The 19,383-nt window shown below is 40.1% G+C and overlaps 1 protein-coding gene across 1 annotated transcript in view; it reads right to left on the bottom strand.

Moving 5' to 3' along the window:
- The window catches only part of LOC5565978, a 769,372-nt gene that overhangs the window by 461,395 nt on the left and 288,594 nt on the right, over positions 1 to 19,383 (bottom strand). Inside the window, exon 2 of the mRNA XM_021850123.1 lies at positions 13,892 to 13,956. The gene's annotated coding sequence lies outside the window, so the exon portion shown is untranslated. The remainder of the gene's footprint in view (positions 1 to 13,891; positions 13,957 to 19,383) is intronic.

Genomic DNA, 19,383 nt, shown 5'->3' with positions numbered 1-19,383 from the left:
AAACTTGATCATTTTGTATGAAAAACGGCCAATGCGTACTTTATTCTGTCCAGTACTGTAAGCTTTCAACTTCAGATTTCTCTAAAGATACCTTCAGCAGATTACTCCAGAGATTGATTCTAAGATTTCTACAAAAAATCCCCCAGTAATTCTTTCAGATTTTTTTCAAGTAAGCCTTAAAAGTTTTATTTCCAGAAGTTCTTCCATTTTTTTTCTGAAAAATATATCCTAGTGGTATACCCTCTGATGGAACTTGGGTGAGTTTAATAATAATCCTTGCTGAACAAAGATCTCTGGAATAGCTCCTAGATTCTGGAGTATGTTTTAGAAGATTTTCTAGATAGTTTGTTAAGATTATCGAAATAAGTCAATCAAGTGTCGCGAAATTATAATGCAGGATATTTTAAAGAAATAACACAAAAACATTGGGCAGAATATTTGTTGAAATTTATGTAGGAATTATTAGAAAATTTGGAGTTTTTTTAAGAAATGCTTGCTTGAAATATTTGGATGAAATGCAGGAAAAACCCTAAGAAAAATAATAGATGTGTACGAAGAACTTCTCGAGGAAATCTGGATTTCTGGGAGGAAACAAGGATGAATTCTTGATGGAATCCTCATGAACAGGCTGAGAAATTCTTGCAGGGTTTCTTGAGGAAAAAAATCCGTGAGCTTTTTTTTTGCCCTGCCGGTCCGTAGCCCTGCTGGTCCGTAGCCTTGACGTTACGCTTTCGCTTCATAAGCGGAAGGTCATGGGTTCGATTCCCAGCCCCTCCACAAAAAACCCGTCCAGCCACCAGAAGACGCCGCACGGAGGACCGTGCTTTGGGGTGCACATCCATCGGAGGATTCCTCCGTCAGTATCAGATGGTGACTGAGACAAACTGACCCTCTTCGAAGGCAGCTAGCCTCAAACGACTCATGAACACGGCAAAAATGAACCACCGCAAGAGCAATGGACTATGGCTTATGGAAATCGATTGAACTACCCGCAGAGCACTCTCCTACTTACTCGGTGTGAGAGTAAATGAGCAGAAGAGAGTGAAAGTAGATGTAAATATAGATTAGTTGCAAATAGATCTGTATCGATAAAGAACAGATAAAACTGATTCCGGCACAGTAGTGGCCACGAACACAGAGTGCCTTTAAAAAAAAAAAGAAAAAAAAAACTGTTCGGCTGTTGAGATTTTACAGGAATCCGTAAAATAATTTAAGTGTGTAAATACAAATAGAAGTCAGTTGGGCAATGAAATTTGAGGAAAAAATATAAATTGAAGGGTAAATGAAAAGTAAGCTTATTTATAAACTTAATAGAACGCTTAATTAAATTAATTCACGTTACAGTTTTGAAGCTACAATAAATCAGCTACCAAAAATCGGTGTAGCCTTTTGTTTCCTGTCGCAACACATATACTTCAGAGACTTTCCATTTAAAATAGAGACTTTTAGAGAATTGGATTAAAATAGAGAGCAAGTCTCCAAAATGAAAACTACCATCTGGCTATCCTGTCATTGGATCGACTTTGGTTATCATTCATAAGAATATCCCTCTTTCTCCATGTACTTATCTTAAACCCTTCTAATAATCATGTATCAAACTTAAAACATTTTTTTTATATTTCCGACAGGGATCTCCCAGAAATTCCACTGGTTAACCCTCCTTGTATTTATGTATAAATACTTCTGAGATTTTCTTTAGAAATGGTTCCAGGAATTCTACCAGATGCTTTTCTAAAGCGATTTCAGGAACTCCGGAGTCTAGAAATTCATAAATTATTCCATAAATTTTTCATCAATTCTTCCAGGGGCCCTTCCAAGAACAATCCAATAATAATTCATGTAATGCTCTATAAGCTGCTCCAAAAAAATCGTAAAGGTATTCGTCTAGAAACATGAAAAACTATCTTTTCGATATGTCTCCAGGAATTTCATTATTAGTTTCTGCAGATTTTTCTCCAAATATTTATGCAAGAACTATGCTGCCCATAAATGCATGTCAGTCCCAAGTTTGCTGGTTTTCCTATTCACATGGGACAATTATGCGTTTATGGGTAGTATGTACCACTTGAGTTTTTTCAAGGATTCTTCTTCTTCTTCTGTCTGGCGTTACATCCCCCACTGGAACACAGCCTGCTTCTCAGCTTAGTGTTCTTATTAGCAGTGCCACAGTTATTAACTGAGAGCTTACTATGCCAATGACCATTTTTGCATGCGTATATCGTGTGGCAGGTACGAAAACACTTTATGCCCTGAGAAGTCGAGAAAATTTCCAACCCGAAAAGATCCTCGACCGGTGGGATTCGAACCCACGACCCTCACCCAAGTAACACCAAAAACATCTTTCTTGGAAGTAGATAGAAGATATTGTTATATAGGAGTTTTATAGGTGAAATCCATAACAACGTTGGTAATTTTAAAGTTATAAAATAGTATTCAAAAAACATATTTTGCCCAAACGTCAAATCGAGATGGGACAAATAGACTAGGTGAAATTATAACTCAAAGTACATTAATATTACTTAAATAGGATTCATATCGCACCTTTTACCATCAAACAACAATAAGCTTTACAGATGTATTTTCAAATGGGTTTCAACTTATTCTTAACACCATGATCTATGACGCAAACTATGAACTGCAAAATTATTACCCACTTCCATTTGCCGGTGCTTAATTACATAACTCTGATGGCTCTGTCTCCTGTTGGCGATAGAATATTATCTCCAGCTGATAGGAAAACAACAGATAACAATATGGTTGTGTATCTTTTGGAAACTTTCTAACACCTGCAAGAGTTTTATTATAAGGTTGAGCTGCTGGATGCTGGCATACTGAATCATACATAAAATGGAATGGAGTGTTCTACACAAGTGGCGTTTTTCCCAAAGGCATCGGCATTTAATCGATAGACAAGCGTTCTGGTCCGTCAATGGCTTTTTTGGTAACAGACAGCTTTCCCTCGAGATTGAGAATAGAACATGAATGGCTTTCCTGTATATCACTATGTTCCATTTCATTTCCAGCAGTCCGCTCCGTTCTAATTCATTGAATGTTTACCTTTTTACAGAGAACCTCCAAATTACTATGTATACACTTCACATCCTAAGCATTGATTTAGGGGCCATAGTTAGTTGTTTCGCGTTCTAAATGCAAATTATTTTTATAAAATTCGAGCCGTTTTACTCATTGCGTTCGTAATTTTTGCTGCATTATTTACAAATAAATTCAATTTTGACGTTTGTTTGTTTTTGATTCACTGAAGAGGAAGCTGTAATTAGATTGTAAAGATGTTATAATAACTATCGCAATACAAAGCAAAAACTTATTTGAGAGGAGCTTGCCGACATGCTCTTATGATGTATTATCAACGTATATTATAAGTTTTCTATAAATATTTCATAACCTCTCAATCTAAACAAGATTTCATGTCTTGAATGAATTGACACATATGACAGTACCGTCTAAAAACATAAAACAATGCCAACGAGTAAGAAATGCTGAAAATTTTAGGTAAGGGAGCTGTATTCACTCTGGTTATGCGGTCAGAATATCGAATAATTTTGATCAAGACAGTAATACTTACTTACTTATTTGGCTTTACATCAATTATCTTGATAAAGCCTCTCCAACAATATTTCGCCAATTCCCTCGGTTCATGGCCGCTTCTCACCATCCTCGACTGTGACCCACGCTCTCCTGGTCCTGGTGTACCTGATCAATCCACCTAGCTCGCTGCGCCCCACGCCTTCTTGTTCCGACCGGATTCGTGGCGAACACCATCTTTACAGGGTTATTGTCCGGCATTCTTGCAACATGCCCTGCCCAGCGTATCCTTCCAGCTTTAGCTACCTTCACGATACTGGGTTCGCCGTAGAGTTAAGCGAGCTCGTGGTTCATCCTTCGCCGCCACACGCCGTTCTCCTGCACGCCGCCGAAGATCGTCCTTAGCACTCGGCGTTCGAAAACCCCAAGAGCTTGCAAGTCCTCCTCGAGCATAGTCCACGCCTCATGCCCATAGAGGACTACCGGTCTTATGAGCGTTTTGTACATCGTGCATTTGGTGCGGGGGTGAATCTTTCTTGACCGCAGTTTCTTCTGGAGCCCATAGTAGGCACGACTTCCGCTGATGATGCGCCTTCGTATTTCCCGACTAACATTGTTGTCAGCCGTCAACAAGGATCCGAGGTAGACGAACTCGTCCACCACCTCGAAGGTATCCCCGTCTATCGTAACACTGCTTCCTAGGCGGGCCCTGTCGCGCTCAGTTCCGCCAACCAGCATGTACTTTGTTTTCGACGCATTCACCATTAGCCCGACTCTTGTTGCTTCGCGTTTCAGGCGGGTGAACAAATCTGCCACCGTTTCAAATTTCTCCCAATAATATCCATGTCGTCCGCGAAGCAAACAAATTGTCCGGATCTCGTGAAAATCGTGCCTCGACTGTTAAGTCCGGCTCTCCGCATGACACCTTCAAGCGCAATATTGAACAACAGGCACGAAAGTCCGTCGCCCTGTCGTAGTCCCCGCCGAGGCTCGAACGAACTGGAGTGTTCGCCCGAGATCTTCACCCAGTTTTGCACACCGTCCATCGTTGCTCTGATCAATCTTGTGAGCTTCCCGGGAAAGCTGTTCTCGTCCATGATTTTCCATAGCTCTATGCGGTCGATACTATCGTATGCCGCCTTGAAATCGATGAACAAATGGTGCGTAGGGACCTGGTACTCACGACATTTCTGGAGGATCTGCCACACGGAAAAGATCTGGTTTGTTGTCGAGCGGCCGTCGATGAAACCTGCTTGATAACTTCCCACGAACTCGTTTGCTATAGGTGATAAACGACGGAAGAGAATCTGGGGTAGCACTTTATAGGCGGCGTTTAGGATGATGATTGCACGATAATTTTCACACTCCAGTTTGTCGCCCTTTTTGTAGATAGGGCATATAACGCCTTGCTTCCACTCCTCCGGTAGCTGTTTCGTTTCCCAGATTCTGACTATCAGCCGATGCAGACAAGCGGCCAACCTGTCCGGGCCCATCTTGATGAGTTCAGCTCCGATACCATCCTTGCCAGCGGCTTTGTTGTTCTTGAGCTGTTGATTGGCATCCTTAACTTCCCCCATCGTGGGAGCTGGTTGATTTCCGCTGTCCGCTGTGCTGACGTAGCCATCGCCTTCGCTGTCCTGACCTTCTGTGCCTGTGTTCTCTGCGCCATTCAGGTGTTCATCGTAGTGCTGCTTCCACCTTCCGATCACCTCGCGTCCGTCCGTCAAGATGCTCCCATCCTTATCCCAGCACATCTCAGCTCGCGGCACGAAGCCTTTGCGGGATGTGTTGAGCTTCTGATAGAACTTCCGCGTTTCTTGAGAACGGTACAGCAACTCCATCTCTTGGCATTCCACCTCTTCCAGGCGGCGCTTTTTGTCCCGGAATAGGCGGGTTTGCTGTTTCCGCTTAAGTCTGTATCGTTCCACGTTTTGCCGCGTACCATGCTGCAGCATTGCAGCCCGAGCTGCATTCTTCTCCTCTCAAACCTCCTGGCACTCCTCGTCGAACCAATCGTTTCTTGAGCTCCGTTCCACATATCCGACAACGCTTTCGGCAGCGTCGTTAATGGCTGCTTTGACTGTCCTCCAGCAGTCCTCAAGAGGGGCCCTATCGAGCTCGCCCTCATCCGGCAACTCTGCCTCAAGATGCTGCGCGTACGCATTGGCGACATCCGGTTGTTTCAGCCGCTCGAGATTGTACCGGGGCGGGCGTCGGTACCGTACATTGTTGATGACGGATAGTTTTGGGCGCAGTTTCACCATCATCAGGTAGTGGTCGAAGTCAATGTTGGCGCCACGATAGGTTCTGACGTCGGTTATGTCGGAGAAGTGTCGTCCATCGATCAAAACGTGGTCGATTTGCGATTCTGTCTGCTGAGGTGATCTCCAGGTGTACCGATACGGGAGGCTGTGCTGGAAATAGGTGCTACGAATGGCCATGTTCTTGGAGGCGGCAAAATCTATCAGTCGTAGGCCGTTCTCGTTCGTCAGCCGGTGGGCGCTGAACTTTCCAATCGTCGGTCTGAACTCCTCCTCCTGGCCAACCTGAGCGTTCAAATCTCCTATGATGATCTTGACGTCGTGGCTTGGGCAGCGGTCGTACTCGCGTTCGAGCTGCGCGTAAAATGCGTCCTTGTCATCATCAGTGCTTCCGGAGTGTGGGCTATGCACGTTGATTATGCTGAAGTTAAAGAATCGGCCTTTAATTCTTAACTTGCACATTCGTTCATTGATCGGCCACCACCCGATCACGCGCCTTTGCATATCACCCATCACTATGAAAGCTGTTCCCAGCTCGCGTGTGTTGCCGCAGCTCTGGTAGATGGTATGATTACCTCTAAACGTTCGCACCTATGCTCCTGTCCATCAAGATAGTAATATATGGAATAAATTATAAATATGAATAAATTTTAGTTTATTGGAATGAGTTATTAGTTGGGATATATAATTCATGCACATGAACTATTCGAAATATTTTCAAACGGCACTGTAAGCTACGTGCCATATTGTTTTTTTCTTGTGGCTCAAAACAAATCTTACAAAAATAAGGATTTTTTGGCGATTTTACATATCTGTTTTCAATCACCTTAAAGGCGCATGAATTTTTGGAGAGTAAAATCGAAAGTTGCACCAAACATCCCGAACCGCATTGGAAACAGGACCCTCATTGATGATTATTATACCATGTTTATTTTTATATTTTATGACACATAATTAGGAGTCTTTGACTTCATCACTCGGAATTATTTGTTGGTTTTAAGAAGCCATGAATAATCCAAACATATTTTTATTTCCTTTAATTTACTCTGCTTTGCACGTGGTTAATTTGATTACGAGTATAATTTGATGTACAAATGTTTTCTGCAAGTTAAATCACTTGAAAATAGCTACATTACAACTAATACATTATGCTGTACTATAAAAGTATTTTGAAAGTTATATAACTTGCAATGTACTCAATTACAACATATGCATGTAGTTGAAATATAGAAGTTACATGTTAGTATTTTTTGCTGTCAAAAAAAAAATATGACTAATTACTATTTTATATATAATCGTTAGTTCTATTATGTTGAGAGTACGTTTACAGATTGTTGATTGAACAAGATCATAGTTCTATGATTTTGTTATGAGACATCTATAAGATGTTATATAAGCCGCCATTGTTTGCGCTGTTTTAGCTCTACAAGTGTTTGGTTTATAGTCAGGAATACTAGAAAAATACAACCTAACATGTATAAATCGTGAATTTTAAACTGTTGAATAACAAGTTTCGTCCAAATATTTTTCCGGAATACATTTCCGGATCAAATCAAATCAAAGATCAAATTTCCTTTAGAACAATACTTGTAAAACGAAATTTGGAAAAAAAAATGCTTCGATATAACGTGACGATAATTAAAATCGAGTTACGTTACATCAAGGTATTACTTCAGCTTACTTCATACTTCAGAGAATCACCAGCAATTCAAGCAAGTATTTCCCAGCATTTTTTCTGTAAACTGCACGAGTGATTGTTTTTGGGATTTTTTTTTCAAAATAGTTGTTTAGCAGATTTATTAAAGGATTTTGTAGTTTATTCTTGATACTATCTGATATTCTCTCAGGTTCTTGAAATTACTCCATCAATATTCCGAATATTACTCGCGGAATAGTTCCATAAATAACATCTGGAATCTATTCACTCTCCATTTTTGGTTCAAAGACTGCTCACTGAATCTCAATACATTTTTCAAGAATTTTTTTACAAACTACTTTACGAATCACTCCATATCCAATCACAATTCATATCAGATTTTAAGAGGAACACAAAACTTTTAAAATTGTTTCAAGAAATTCATGACGAAATGCCTCACAGAAAAGTTCAAGTTGTTTGGAGGATAAAAACTTTTGTACTTTTCCCTTTGTATTTTATAATGGACAATGATAAGCGATTAAACGGATGGAATCTTAGCGTTTCTGCATCTAACATCCCAGATAATGAACTCCTATGCTTCATTGTACTCTAGCGAACAGATTGATGTAGAAACCATTTTTTAACTGCATGCAGAAAATCCAAAACATTTTTTTTTTTTTGAGGAACTTTTCTTAATGATTATGGTAGAACTATAGATGTTTAACGCGAATTTATTGGCGGTATTCTGAAAAATATAGCCAAAGATGTCTTATGATAAAATCCTCAAGATTCTTGTTGAACTTAAATTTAGTTGAAAATTTTTACTTTGGAAATTAGTTGGGAATGGACTAATGGGCTTTCTGAAATCAGAAACTTGAACAAAGATATAAGAATTCTGATTTTTTTTCAAAACTCTTAAAATTTACCTCTTTTGTTTTTAGATACTGTAAACAAAGTGTTGCTTTTGGAATTTAAAAAGATTTTTATAAGAAGAAAGTGAAGGAGAAACAACAAAATGTTGAAGTAGATAGAAGTAACAGATGAACAATGGAAAAGCTGAAAAATTTCTTCCCTCTCCGTTCTCAATTATATTGCTAATTTTTTTTTACATATTACTTCACCGCAATGCTAATTTTGGAAGCGAAAGTATTCCCGGAATTTTTCAACAAATTTCCTCTGAAGATTATAATGCAATATACATTAATTGTGTGAAAGTTTTAGGCGAACACTCCATTTCGTTTGGATCCCGTTGGGGACTACGACAAGGTGATGAACTTTCGTGCTTGTTGTTCAATATTGCGCTAGACGGTGTTATGTGAAGAGCCGGGCTTAACAGCCGGGGTACGAGTTTTACGAGATCCAGTAAATTTGTTTGCTTCGTGGCTGATATGGACGATTGTGCTACTTTTCCCCGAATGTTGGTTCCCCGAATGTTGGTTCCCCGAACGCCAGATCCCCAAATGACCCGTTTCCCCGAATGCCATTTCCCCGAATTACCCGTTTCCCCGAAAAGTGTAGCAGTTCAAATAGGTGCTATAATAGTTTACAGTGTCAGGATGGTGAATTAGAAAGAGCGAAAAGCAATCAAAAAAAGGAGGTATTTAGTCATTCTCGACTATACACATGTTGCCAAAAATGCTGTGGACGGTAAAACTCGTAAGAACCGTCAATCAAATAAAGAAGGGTGCATATCAGATGACCAGTACATTCTCCCTCTTGAAATGTATAAAGTTATGACAAATGTGAGTGCCAAAAACTTTTCGGGAAAGTGGGCTCTTCGGGGAAACGGGATATTCGGGGAAAAGTAGCACAACCGATATGAACATTGCCGGCCGAACATTTGAAAAGGTGGCAGACCTGTACACTCGCCTGAAACGCGAGGCAGCGAAAGTTGGACTGGTGGTGAATGCGTCCAAGACAAAGTACATGCTAACTGGTGGGGCCGAGCGTGACAGGGCTCGCCTAGGTAGCAGTGTTACAATAGACGGGGATACTTTCGAGGTGGTCGACGAGTTTGTCTACATTGGATTCTTGCTGACGGCTGACAATAATGTTAGCCATGAAACACGGAGCCGCATCATCAATGGAAGCCGTGCTTACTATGGCCTCCACAAGATGCTGCGATCAAAAAAGATTCACACCCGCACCAAATTTACCATGTAAAAAACGCTCATAAGGTCGGTAGTCTTCTACGGGCATGAAACGTGGACGATGTTTGAGGAGCACCTGCAAGCATTTGGAACGTCGAACGTCGGGTGCTGAAGACGATCTTCGGTGGCGTGCAGGAGAACGGCGAAGGATGAACCACGAGCTCGCCCAACTCTACGGCGAACCCAGTATCTAGAAGGTGGCCAAAGCTGGAAGGATACGATGGGCAGGGCATGTTGCAAGAATGCCGGACAGCAATCCTGAAAGGTGGTGTTCGCTTCGGATCCGGTTTGTACAAGAAGGCGTGGAGCACAGCGGGCTAGGTGGGCGGATCAAGTGCGTATCGATTTGGCAAGCGTGGGACAGAACCGAGGATGGAGAGATGCAACAACGAATCGAGTATTGTGGCGTGAAATTGTTGATTCAGTGTTATCTGTTTAGATGTTAACTTAATAAATGAATGGAATGAAAAATGAGTTGAAGAATTTGTGTACCTTGGAACTTTAGTGACTTGCGATAATGATGTTACCCGCGAGATAAAAACGCGTATTGCGGCTGCAAGTCGGGCATTTCACAGACTTCGTAACCAGCTCAAGTGCCGCAGCTTCCAGACAAGCACAAAACTCGCGTTGTACAAGCCTTTAATTCTTCCGGTACGGCCACGAATCTTGGACATCGAAAGTGCTCGAACGGAAAGCTTTTGAGGTCTTTGAACGTAAAGTGCTGCTAACAATGCTTGGCGGTAAGTTCGATAGGGGCATCTGGCGAAGTCTCACGAATCACGAGTTATACCAAGTCTATAGATAAATGGGAATTGTTAAGCGTGTAAAACACGGAAGGCTATGGTGGGCTAGGCATGTAGCTCACATGTCGGTGGAACATCAAGCTAAACTAGTATTCAGCAGAGAACCGGGGAAAACCGCGTACCCGATGGCTTTTTGCAATTGAGGAGGATTCAAAGTCGCTTTCAGGGCCATTGGTAACGATTGGCCCAGGACCGGGTCCAATGGAGAAGGGTTTTTCAATGATCAATATCTTAAAAAGTATTCAAAATAGAGGTTCATGATGTTAAGCAAAATTGTTCAGTAGTTCAAGGGCAAACATATGGTAGTCATTGAATTGCGGAATTCCGCCACTAGGTGGTGCTAGTGAGCATCGAAATTTTGTTTTGCGGCTATCTTAGGATCCTGGCCACTTAGAAAGATGGCAGCTTCGGCAAAGTTGTTCAGTAGCTCAAGCGCTATCATTATAAAAGCCATGAGATTCTAAATTTTGCCACCAGATGGCACTAGTGAGCATGAAACTTTTGTTTTGCGGATGTCTCAGGATCCTGACCACTAAGAAAGATGGCGTCTTCGGTAAACTTGTTGAGTAGCTCAACTTTGCCCAAGACGCCATGTCTATGTAGTCAGGATCCTGAGATATCCGCAAAACAGAAGACTCATGCTCACTGGCGCCGCCTGATGGAAAAACCTCGATTCTCTTGACTACAATAATAATAGCCCTTGAGCTACCAATCAGTTTCGCCGGAGACCCCATCTTTCTAAGTGGTCAAGATCCTGAGCTATCCGCAAAACAAAAAAATTGTGCTCACTAGCGCTGCCTGGTGGAAAAACCTTGTATTTCTTGACTCAAATAATGATAGCCCTTAAGCTACTGAACAACTTGGCCGAAGACGCCATCTTTCTAAGTGGTCAGGATCCTGAGATATCCGCAAAACAAAAGTTGCATGCACACTTGTAGTGCCTGGTGGCGCAATTTCACTTAAGCAGTGTTGCCAGCTACGACAAAATTTTGAACCCTTCATGGAAAACTGGATTACAGTTGAAGAGAATTGCTATGTTGCTAAGCATTCTATTTTTCTGTTCCGCTCAAGTTTGATGGTTTTGATCTTTTCTTTATTCTTCTTAAGCAGTGTTGCCAGCCACATGAACATTTGTGATTTGGCCGACTGTATGGCACGCAACACTTCCTTCAACTTTGGTGAACATTCGGTATCGTTATCTTTAAAAAATTTTGGTATTTGCATATCACACCCCCATAAAATTCGCTCTTTTGATAACAATCGAGCTGTGTTTCCATCTATTACCAAAATATGAAAATTTGAACGGCCATTTTGGAAAGTTCTCTACATGCTTCACGTTTGCCGAATATCTCGAATCAGAATTTCTGCATCTAGACGTTGCATTTTTCAAAAACATAATTATAATCTTGATTTTTTTACGACTGATTTTTTTACGACCCCCCGATAACGGTCGTAAAAAGAGGTTGGGGTGTAGTAATGACTGTTCATTTTATAAAGTGGACACTTTGTTTATGCTATATTTTTTTTATTTATTGATAAAATCATAATCGGTTTTCTGTGCATCGTTTAACTATTATTCTACAATGCTATGAAAATATAAGATCTTAAAAAATGCTTTTGGTTGAAGAGCTAAATAGTTTTTCCAAAAACTCCTAATAAAAGCTGTTCGTCAAAGTTCAACATTATTTTTCGTAAAACAAAACTTTCTATTTTTATGAACAAATTGTATGTTTGTATCCTTTACCATTCTACTAAAGGTATAGCTTTAAACAAATTCACTATACTCCACCATTCTCTGACATTAGGTAACTTTAGTGATTTACTCATCTATGGTCAAATTTGTTGATACTCCATCCTATCACTCCCAGTAAAAGAGAAAAGCAAAAAGGGTGTTCAAAACTAGTTTGTTTCACTAAAGAAACTATATTTGTACAAACGAAAGCTAAATCGTGCGTTTAAACCACAGTATTAAGTACAAATTTTACTGTTTATGGTAGTTTTACTAGAAAGTCTCATACTTTTAAAATCGTGTACTCATATTCATCGATCTACAGCAAATTGTAAATGTTTTTTTTTCCGAATATTTCAATTGGTAATCTTAGAATAACATTTAATGAAAATAATATGTGGAAAATAAAATAGATTTTATTACAGCAGTGTTGCCAATTTTGATGATTGTCAATGTACTTTGAAAGGTCTTCTAAGAATAAAGCAATTGTGTTTCTTTTTTGCTTTAAATGCGACGTGGGGACTATATAAGTAACTCTATGAAGGCGTAAGTTATTTTTCATATTAAAACTATATTAGGATTTCCGTCAGGATGTACTTTTAATCAAAAGATTCTACTCATATCAGTTCCCTTCAAATTTAAAATAGTTTCTCTAGAAAATATGGGGTAAAAATGATTTTATTATATCTGTAAAATTGTTGTTCCAAAAATAACTTGATTTTTTCTATCAGGCTTCTGATTGATGATGCTTTCGAAAAACAAGCCTTTTTTGAAAATAAAAAATATAAGTTGTTGAATTTTCCAGCCAATTACTAACAATCATTGATTTTGATAACCTCCAAAAAATCGACCGTTCTAATCGTTGTTCCATATTCGCGTGAAAATTAATTATTTTGGAGAATTTTTATTATCACAACATTGTACAATACTAGTCGAACGATGTGCAGAAAACAGATTGAAATTTCATTGATAAATTAAAAAGATACAGTATGCACAAGGTGTCCACTTTATAAAATGAACAGTCCTTAATCATATAAATTGAACTTCGTAAGACGTGATTCCGGTGTATTATTGGCTGTTGAATATTGAATTTTCCATTAAAAATTTGCTGATTTTCCAGGATTACGTTTTAGAAAGGCTTATCAAGAACAAAGATTTTTGTGTTTTGGTTTCAATGGTAAAGATTTCAAATGACGCAGTAGCTGTTCCCACAGTTCACATGATTTCTTTGATTATTGGCATTATATTTCTTATTCACGTGGCAGGCAAGATTTTACTTTATGCCCATGTAAGTGAAGTTGATTTCCATTACAAAAAGATCCTGGATCAACCAGGAATCGAACCAAGCATGGCTTTGCTCTGAAGCCGCTTAAGTTACCACGAAGCTAAGGAAGTCTCATAACTTGTTCTATGCCAAAAATAACTTTCCTAGCACTCTTAAGAAGCAATGATATTTTTCAACTTCATACCGATAAATGTTCAACTGGTGCTTCTCTCACGCCATTGCTCGTTATTCTCAATAGTTGATCCACTTGAGTCACGTCCTCATCCCGGAATTTTCCGTTGTTTTTCTGTGCTGCCTTCGGATGACAAATGGAAAACGGAGAAAACTTGTTTTGAATCTACTCAAGCTTGTAATTTTTCCTCATTTTGTCGTTTATATCCATCGAATGATGTTTCCCACGCGTAAACGATGGACTGCGCCATTGAATGATTTTTCCAACTTCTTCAATCATAAACTGAAGTAGTGTTTCAGCGAAAGCACTTACCTTCTTAACGCTGCTGTGCAGTTGTTTCCTCTAGAAGTGCGTCGCGATGCACTAAGTGATTAAATCTGCAACGAAAGATCGAGAGAACAAGTGCAAAATTCATTACCATTGCGATCCTCAGTCAGAGCTAGAATTTTAATCGAAAACTTTCTGAAACACCATGGGACTGAATAAATTTGCACACTCGCAAATGAGTATTTCTTTCTTTCTGTTTTTTGCATCGTGGACGACAACTCCAACCGAGCTTACTTAGTATGCTAATCATCGAACGGATAGTTGCGTATGAATAAAAATGCTTCTTTAATTACAGAACCCTTCCCGCGGCTGCGTCGTGAAGCGCACATATAATAATGGTACCGTAGAACGGGGTATTTTTGATAATGCTTGATAACTAAGATATCACTGTTTGTTTTGAAAATTTAAATTACAGATATTTATATCAGAAAACAGATATATAAGATTTTCTTCCGAAAAAAAACTACAAAAGTTACCCCATTTGACGGTATCAGTGAGCAAGGTGAATAAGTTGAATTTTAATAGTGCGAAACCAAGAACCGGACTCCCCGACTTTTAATTGGTAGTCTCTTGGGTGTTTAGCTTGAAGCTCAACACCCATCTCTTGAAGGTGCCATGCTGAGCAAACGAACAACGGCGCATCTTGATTGCCACTGCCGACTGAATTCAATTCCCAGACTCACGGTGGAATGCCGGAAATTTGTATGCAAATTTGCAACCCGGTATGACTACAATTACAGGGCTTGGTCACGGTTCTACACTAAGGGTATGCGACATGCATTTTGATTGCTGTCGATAGGGAATGAAAGCGTCCTTCCTTGGCCTAGTGGTTAGAGTCCCGGACTACAAAGCGAAGCCATGAACGTGTGTCTGGGTTCGATTCCCGGTCGGTCCCGGATCTTTTCGTAATGAGAATTTCCATCGTACCTGCTACCGGATATATGAATGCGAAAATGGCAACTTTGGCAAAAAATGCTCTCAGTTAATAACTGTGAAGTGCTCATTGAACATTAACCTGCGGAGCAGGCTCTGTTCTAGTAAGAACGTAATGCAAAGAAGAAGAAGAAGTTTCAAAAAAAATGACGAAACAACACAAACAAGGAAGACGAAAATTTAGCTCGAATGGATTCCTTGAAATCTGTTTCGAACGAAATTTGACAAAATAATACCAAATACCGTATACCCCTGCTGTGCACATGTTCTTCCTTGAAGCACCGTCTTTGACCTCCGATCCCCCGGCTCAATGGCATAAAGTTTTATTTTTCGAATTTGCATCAACTCATCCCACCACCGGCGTCAACCGCGAGACATCTTTACTGTCGCCCATAAACGTTTCCCGGGAAGCAGCAGAAAAATCCCATCACCAGCAGGATATTGTCAATAAAGGAAATAATCGTACCGAAGTAAAAGCAAGCAGATTGCATCCTTTCTAGCGGGCGGGAGTTGAGCAAGAAGAAAAAAAGCACAGTCCACAACAACCAAACAACTATCCAAGGCCATAAACAAATCTGCACCACATCCTAGAGCAAATGGTTTTAGCGTGGCTTTCTTGCCAGCACACAATTGCCACGTTGAACTGAGGTCCGGTTTTTAAGAAGCTGACAGAACCCTTATTCTAGGGATGGTTTTATTAGAAAAACAAAGTCAGCTATTCATCTAAAATATCAGATGTTTAAGAACACATACGAAAATATCAAAAGAGAATTGTTTTACTTCATGTCAAAATACTTCTTTTTCCCGTGAGTTTCGCGTAAGCGTATCTGCTTACGGGTCCGCTTTCTGTCTTTTGGCCCTTCATACAACATTATTATGAATTCAAATAAATAAAGGAAATTGACGTTGCTATTCAGTGGAACCGCATGCAGAGCAAGATTCCAGCTAGGATGGTGGCCATAAACCTACACAAATGCAGGTTTTCTTCTTCCTTCTGGAGTTACATTCCAACTGGGGAAGAGCCTGTTTCTCAGCTTGGTGTTCTTATGATCACTTTCGCAGTTATATTTCCCAAATTTGTACCACTGTGCAGCGCCTCGTAGAAGTTACTTCTCGCCGGTGGTAACTTGAATCCATCGACCGAGTTCTTCTATCTCCGATGGGGAATTAGTGCTTCCTCTGTCTTGGGTCGCTGTGCATGTGTGTGTGAATCTGCCATGCCACCCGGGTTTTTATAACTGCTAGCGGGCGCGCAGTTTAACAGCATAGGGAAAACGTTTCTCCGTGCCAAGCCAAGCCAAGCCAACGACGACGCGAACGCGGTGAACGAGCAGTTGATTGTTTCAGTATAATTTAATTTACTGCTGCTTGCTATCGTGGCGCTTCCTCCGGGAGAATTCCTTTTAAAAGTTGAACATTATTAAATTTTTAGTACCGGCAACGGTGCACCTTGGACACGGCGATGAAGGCCAGCGTACAGCTATTTGTCAAGGGGAGGCTTTTAAGTTTAATCAGGTTAATATGGGCTTCCTGGCTATTAATATCCGAAGAATTTCGCTGTCTTGTGATTTTTTGGAGCGAGTGTCTTGCTGATTCATGCAAGCAAATGCAGTTAAGATTTATGCAAGTCAAATCTCGAATATTAAGACAAGAGAAGCTATACAAATGCCAAAATGAACGACAAAACAGAACCAGGACAGATATACAAAGACAAAACAGAGACAGAATAAAGACAAAACAGAATACATACTGAAAATAAAAATAAAACAGAGGCAACACAGGGAAAAAAACAGAGACAGAACTAAGAAGTAACAGAGACAATAGATAAAAGATACAGAATAAAGACATAGTAGTGATAGAAAAGAGACAGAATAGAGACAGAACAGAAACATAACAAAGATGAAACAGAAAGAGTACAGAATCAGAACAGAGACAGAACACAGAAAAAAAAGAAGCAAAACAGAGACAGAACAGAGACAAAATAGAGACAGAACAGAGACAGATGGGATACAACGGAGATAGAACAAAAACAGTACAGATACAGAACTGAGATAGAAATGAGACCGAACAGATTCATAACATAGACAGAGTAGAAACAAAACAGACACAAAACAGAGACAGAATAGAGACAGAACAGAGACAGAACAGAGAGAGAACATAGATAGAACAGAGACAGAAAAGAGTCAGAACAGAGACAGAGACAGGACAAAGACATGACAGAGTCAGAACAGAGACAGTATAGAGCGGAACAAAATAGAACAAAGACAAAACACAGACAAAAGAGATACATAAGAAAGTCAGAACAGGAACTGAACAGAAAAAGAACAGAGATAGAACAGAGACAGAAAAGAGATCGAATATAGATAGAACAGATACAGAACAACGACAGAACAGAAATAGAACAGAAACAGAACGGAGACATAACGCAGACTGAACAGAGACTGAAAAGAGACGGGACGGAGACAGAGCAAAAGCAGGACAGAGACAGAACAGAGACAGAACCACGACTGAACAAAGTTCGAACGGAGACAGAGCAGAAGCACAACAGAGACAGAAAAGAGGCAGAACAGAGACAGAACTGAAATCGAAAAGAGATTGAACAGATACAGAACAGTGACAGAACAGAGACATAATAGAAACAGAACGGAGACAGAACGGAGATAGAACAGAGACAGATACAGAGAGTCAGAACAGAGACAGAACAATGAAAGAACAGAGACAGAATTAAAACAGAGCAGACAGATCTTTTTCTCCTTCATCAAGCCGTTACGTCCTCACTGGGACAAATTCTGCTTCTGAGCTGTGTTCTATGAGTACTGAGAGCTTGCTTTACTGAATTTGCCATTTTCGCATTCGCATATTGTGTAACAGGTACGATGATACTCTATGCCTAGGAAAGTTACGAAAATTTCCATTACGAATAGATCCTGCACCGACCGCAAATCGTACCCAGACACCTCCAGCAAGGCTTTGTTTTGCAGTCTAGGACTCTAACCACTCGGCTAAGGAAGGCCCCCATCTTCGATATCAGTCCATCTCAAATTTGCACTCATTACTCGCAACCAGCTAATTTGAGGTGCAAGAACACAGTTAGCTTCCATCCCCCATTCAAGCCATGTAAGAAAAGTCGTAGAATAAAACGACCTGCAATCACTCACCAAGAAGCCCTGGAACGGTGGTGGTAGATGCCAGCTATGCACCCAGCGATGATGGCAATATTTTTCCAACTGGCTTCTGGTTCCCGTTTGCCAACCGGAGCGCGCAAATGGGAAGAACTCCCACCCAACTAACTACGAGAAGACGGCTTTGCGTCCCACAAGAGATGACTCCCACCTTCACCGCGGCAGGCGGGTGAGAAAGCACATTTCCATTCCTCTTTGAATTGGCCTTGCACAGGGGAAGGACAGGAACATAACCGTTTCAGCGATCTCACAGTGGCCAAACTTCATAAAAAATACTTGTTTATAATTATGAATCGTGGTTTACGGCTAACCAGCCGAGTGGAAGTTCAACAACTACCGAAAAGCTAAACACATTACATATAATTTGCAATTGGATTAGATGGACAAATTGATGTGAAGATTTGCGAAAAAGTTACACGTCTTCTCAGTGAGAATCGAACTCACGACTCCCTGATCTCTAGTTAGGGCGCGTTACCCCTACGCCATGAGAGGACTCATGAACGCAGAAGTTAACGATTTCAGCTCAATAATCACGTGGTCCATTCTCGCAAAGTGCACCTCTTCTGGAAGAATTAGATGCGCATCCAAACACAACGCTTTCTATTTATATCCAATGCCTAGCCCGAGAGCGCATTATTATTTTTATTATTATTATTATTATTATTGTCTTTATCAAAGAGACTTTCAGCCCTTGGCTGGTTCGTCTCTGTAGAGCGCGCATTATTTTTTAGGTAATGAAATAGCATACAACACTAGCCAGTCGTAGGGGTAACGCGCCCTAACTAGAGATCAGGGAGTCGTGAATTCGATTCTCACTGAGAAGGCGTGTAACTTTTTCGCAAATCTTCACATCAATTTGTCCATCTAATCCAATTGCAAATTATATGTAATGTGTTTAGCTTTTCGGTAGTTTTTCATAAAAAAGTTGGCCGCTCAAAAAGATTGAAATTTTCCAACAAAATGTATGTTTGAATCGAACTTGATGGAAATAACTGCTGAAACAAAAACTAAACGTTTCCGGTATAATTGGCAGATTGCATTTTTTGCTGAATATGTGTAATTACTTCGCATTGTCATGAAAACGTGATTTTTCTCCTGAAAAATCGAAAAAAATGTAATCACATAACAAACACCTAAAATGTATACGAGCTAGCACGCGTCGGATTTGAGATTTGTTTATTAATAACTGAATTTATAAATTAGAATTTGACCACTTACTATTATTTCTGGTGTCATAGCAAAAAACTTGTTAAAACCTTCTGATCTGGAATAATTTTTTATTCAGTGGTAGAAGTTGCATAGAGATTCATGCACATGTTCAGAAGTTATCAAAGATTGAACTCGAAAGAGAGAGAATTCTGT

This window comes from Aedes aegypti, chromosome 3 (genome assembly GCF_002204515.2).
Source record: "Aedes aegypti strain LVP_AGWG chromosome 3, AaegL5.0 Primary Assembly, whole genome shotgun sequence".
NCBI lineage: Eukaryota > Metazoa > Arthropoda > Insecta > Diptera > Culicidae > Aedes > Aedes aegypti.
The sequence above is the reverse complement of the archived record's forward strand: the minus strand, read 5'-3'. Positions and strand labels throughout refer to the sequence as shown.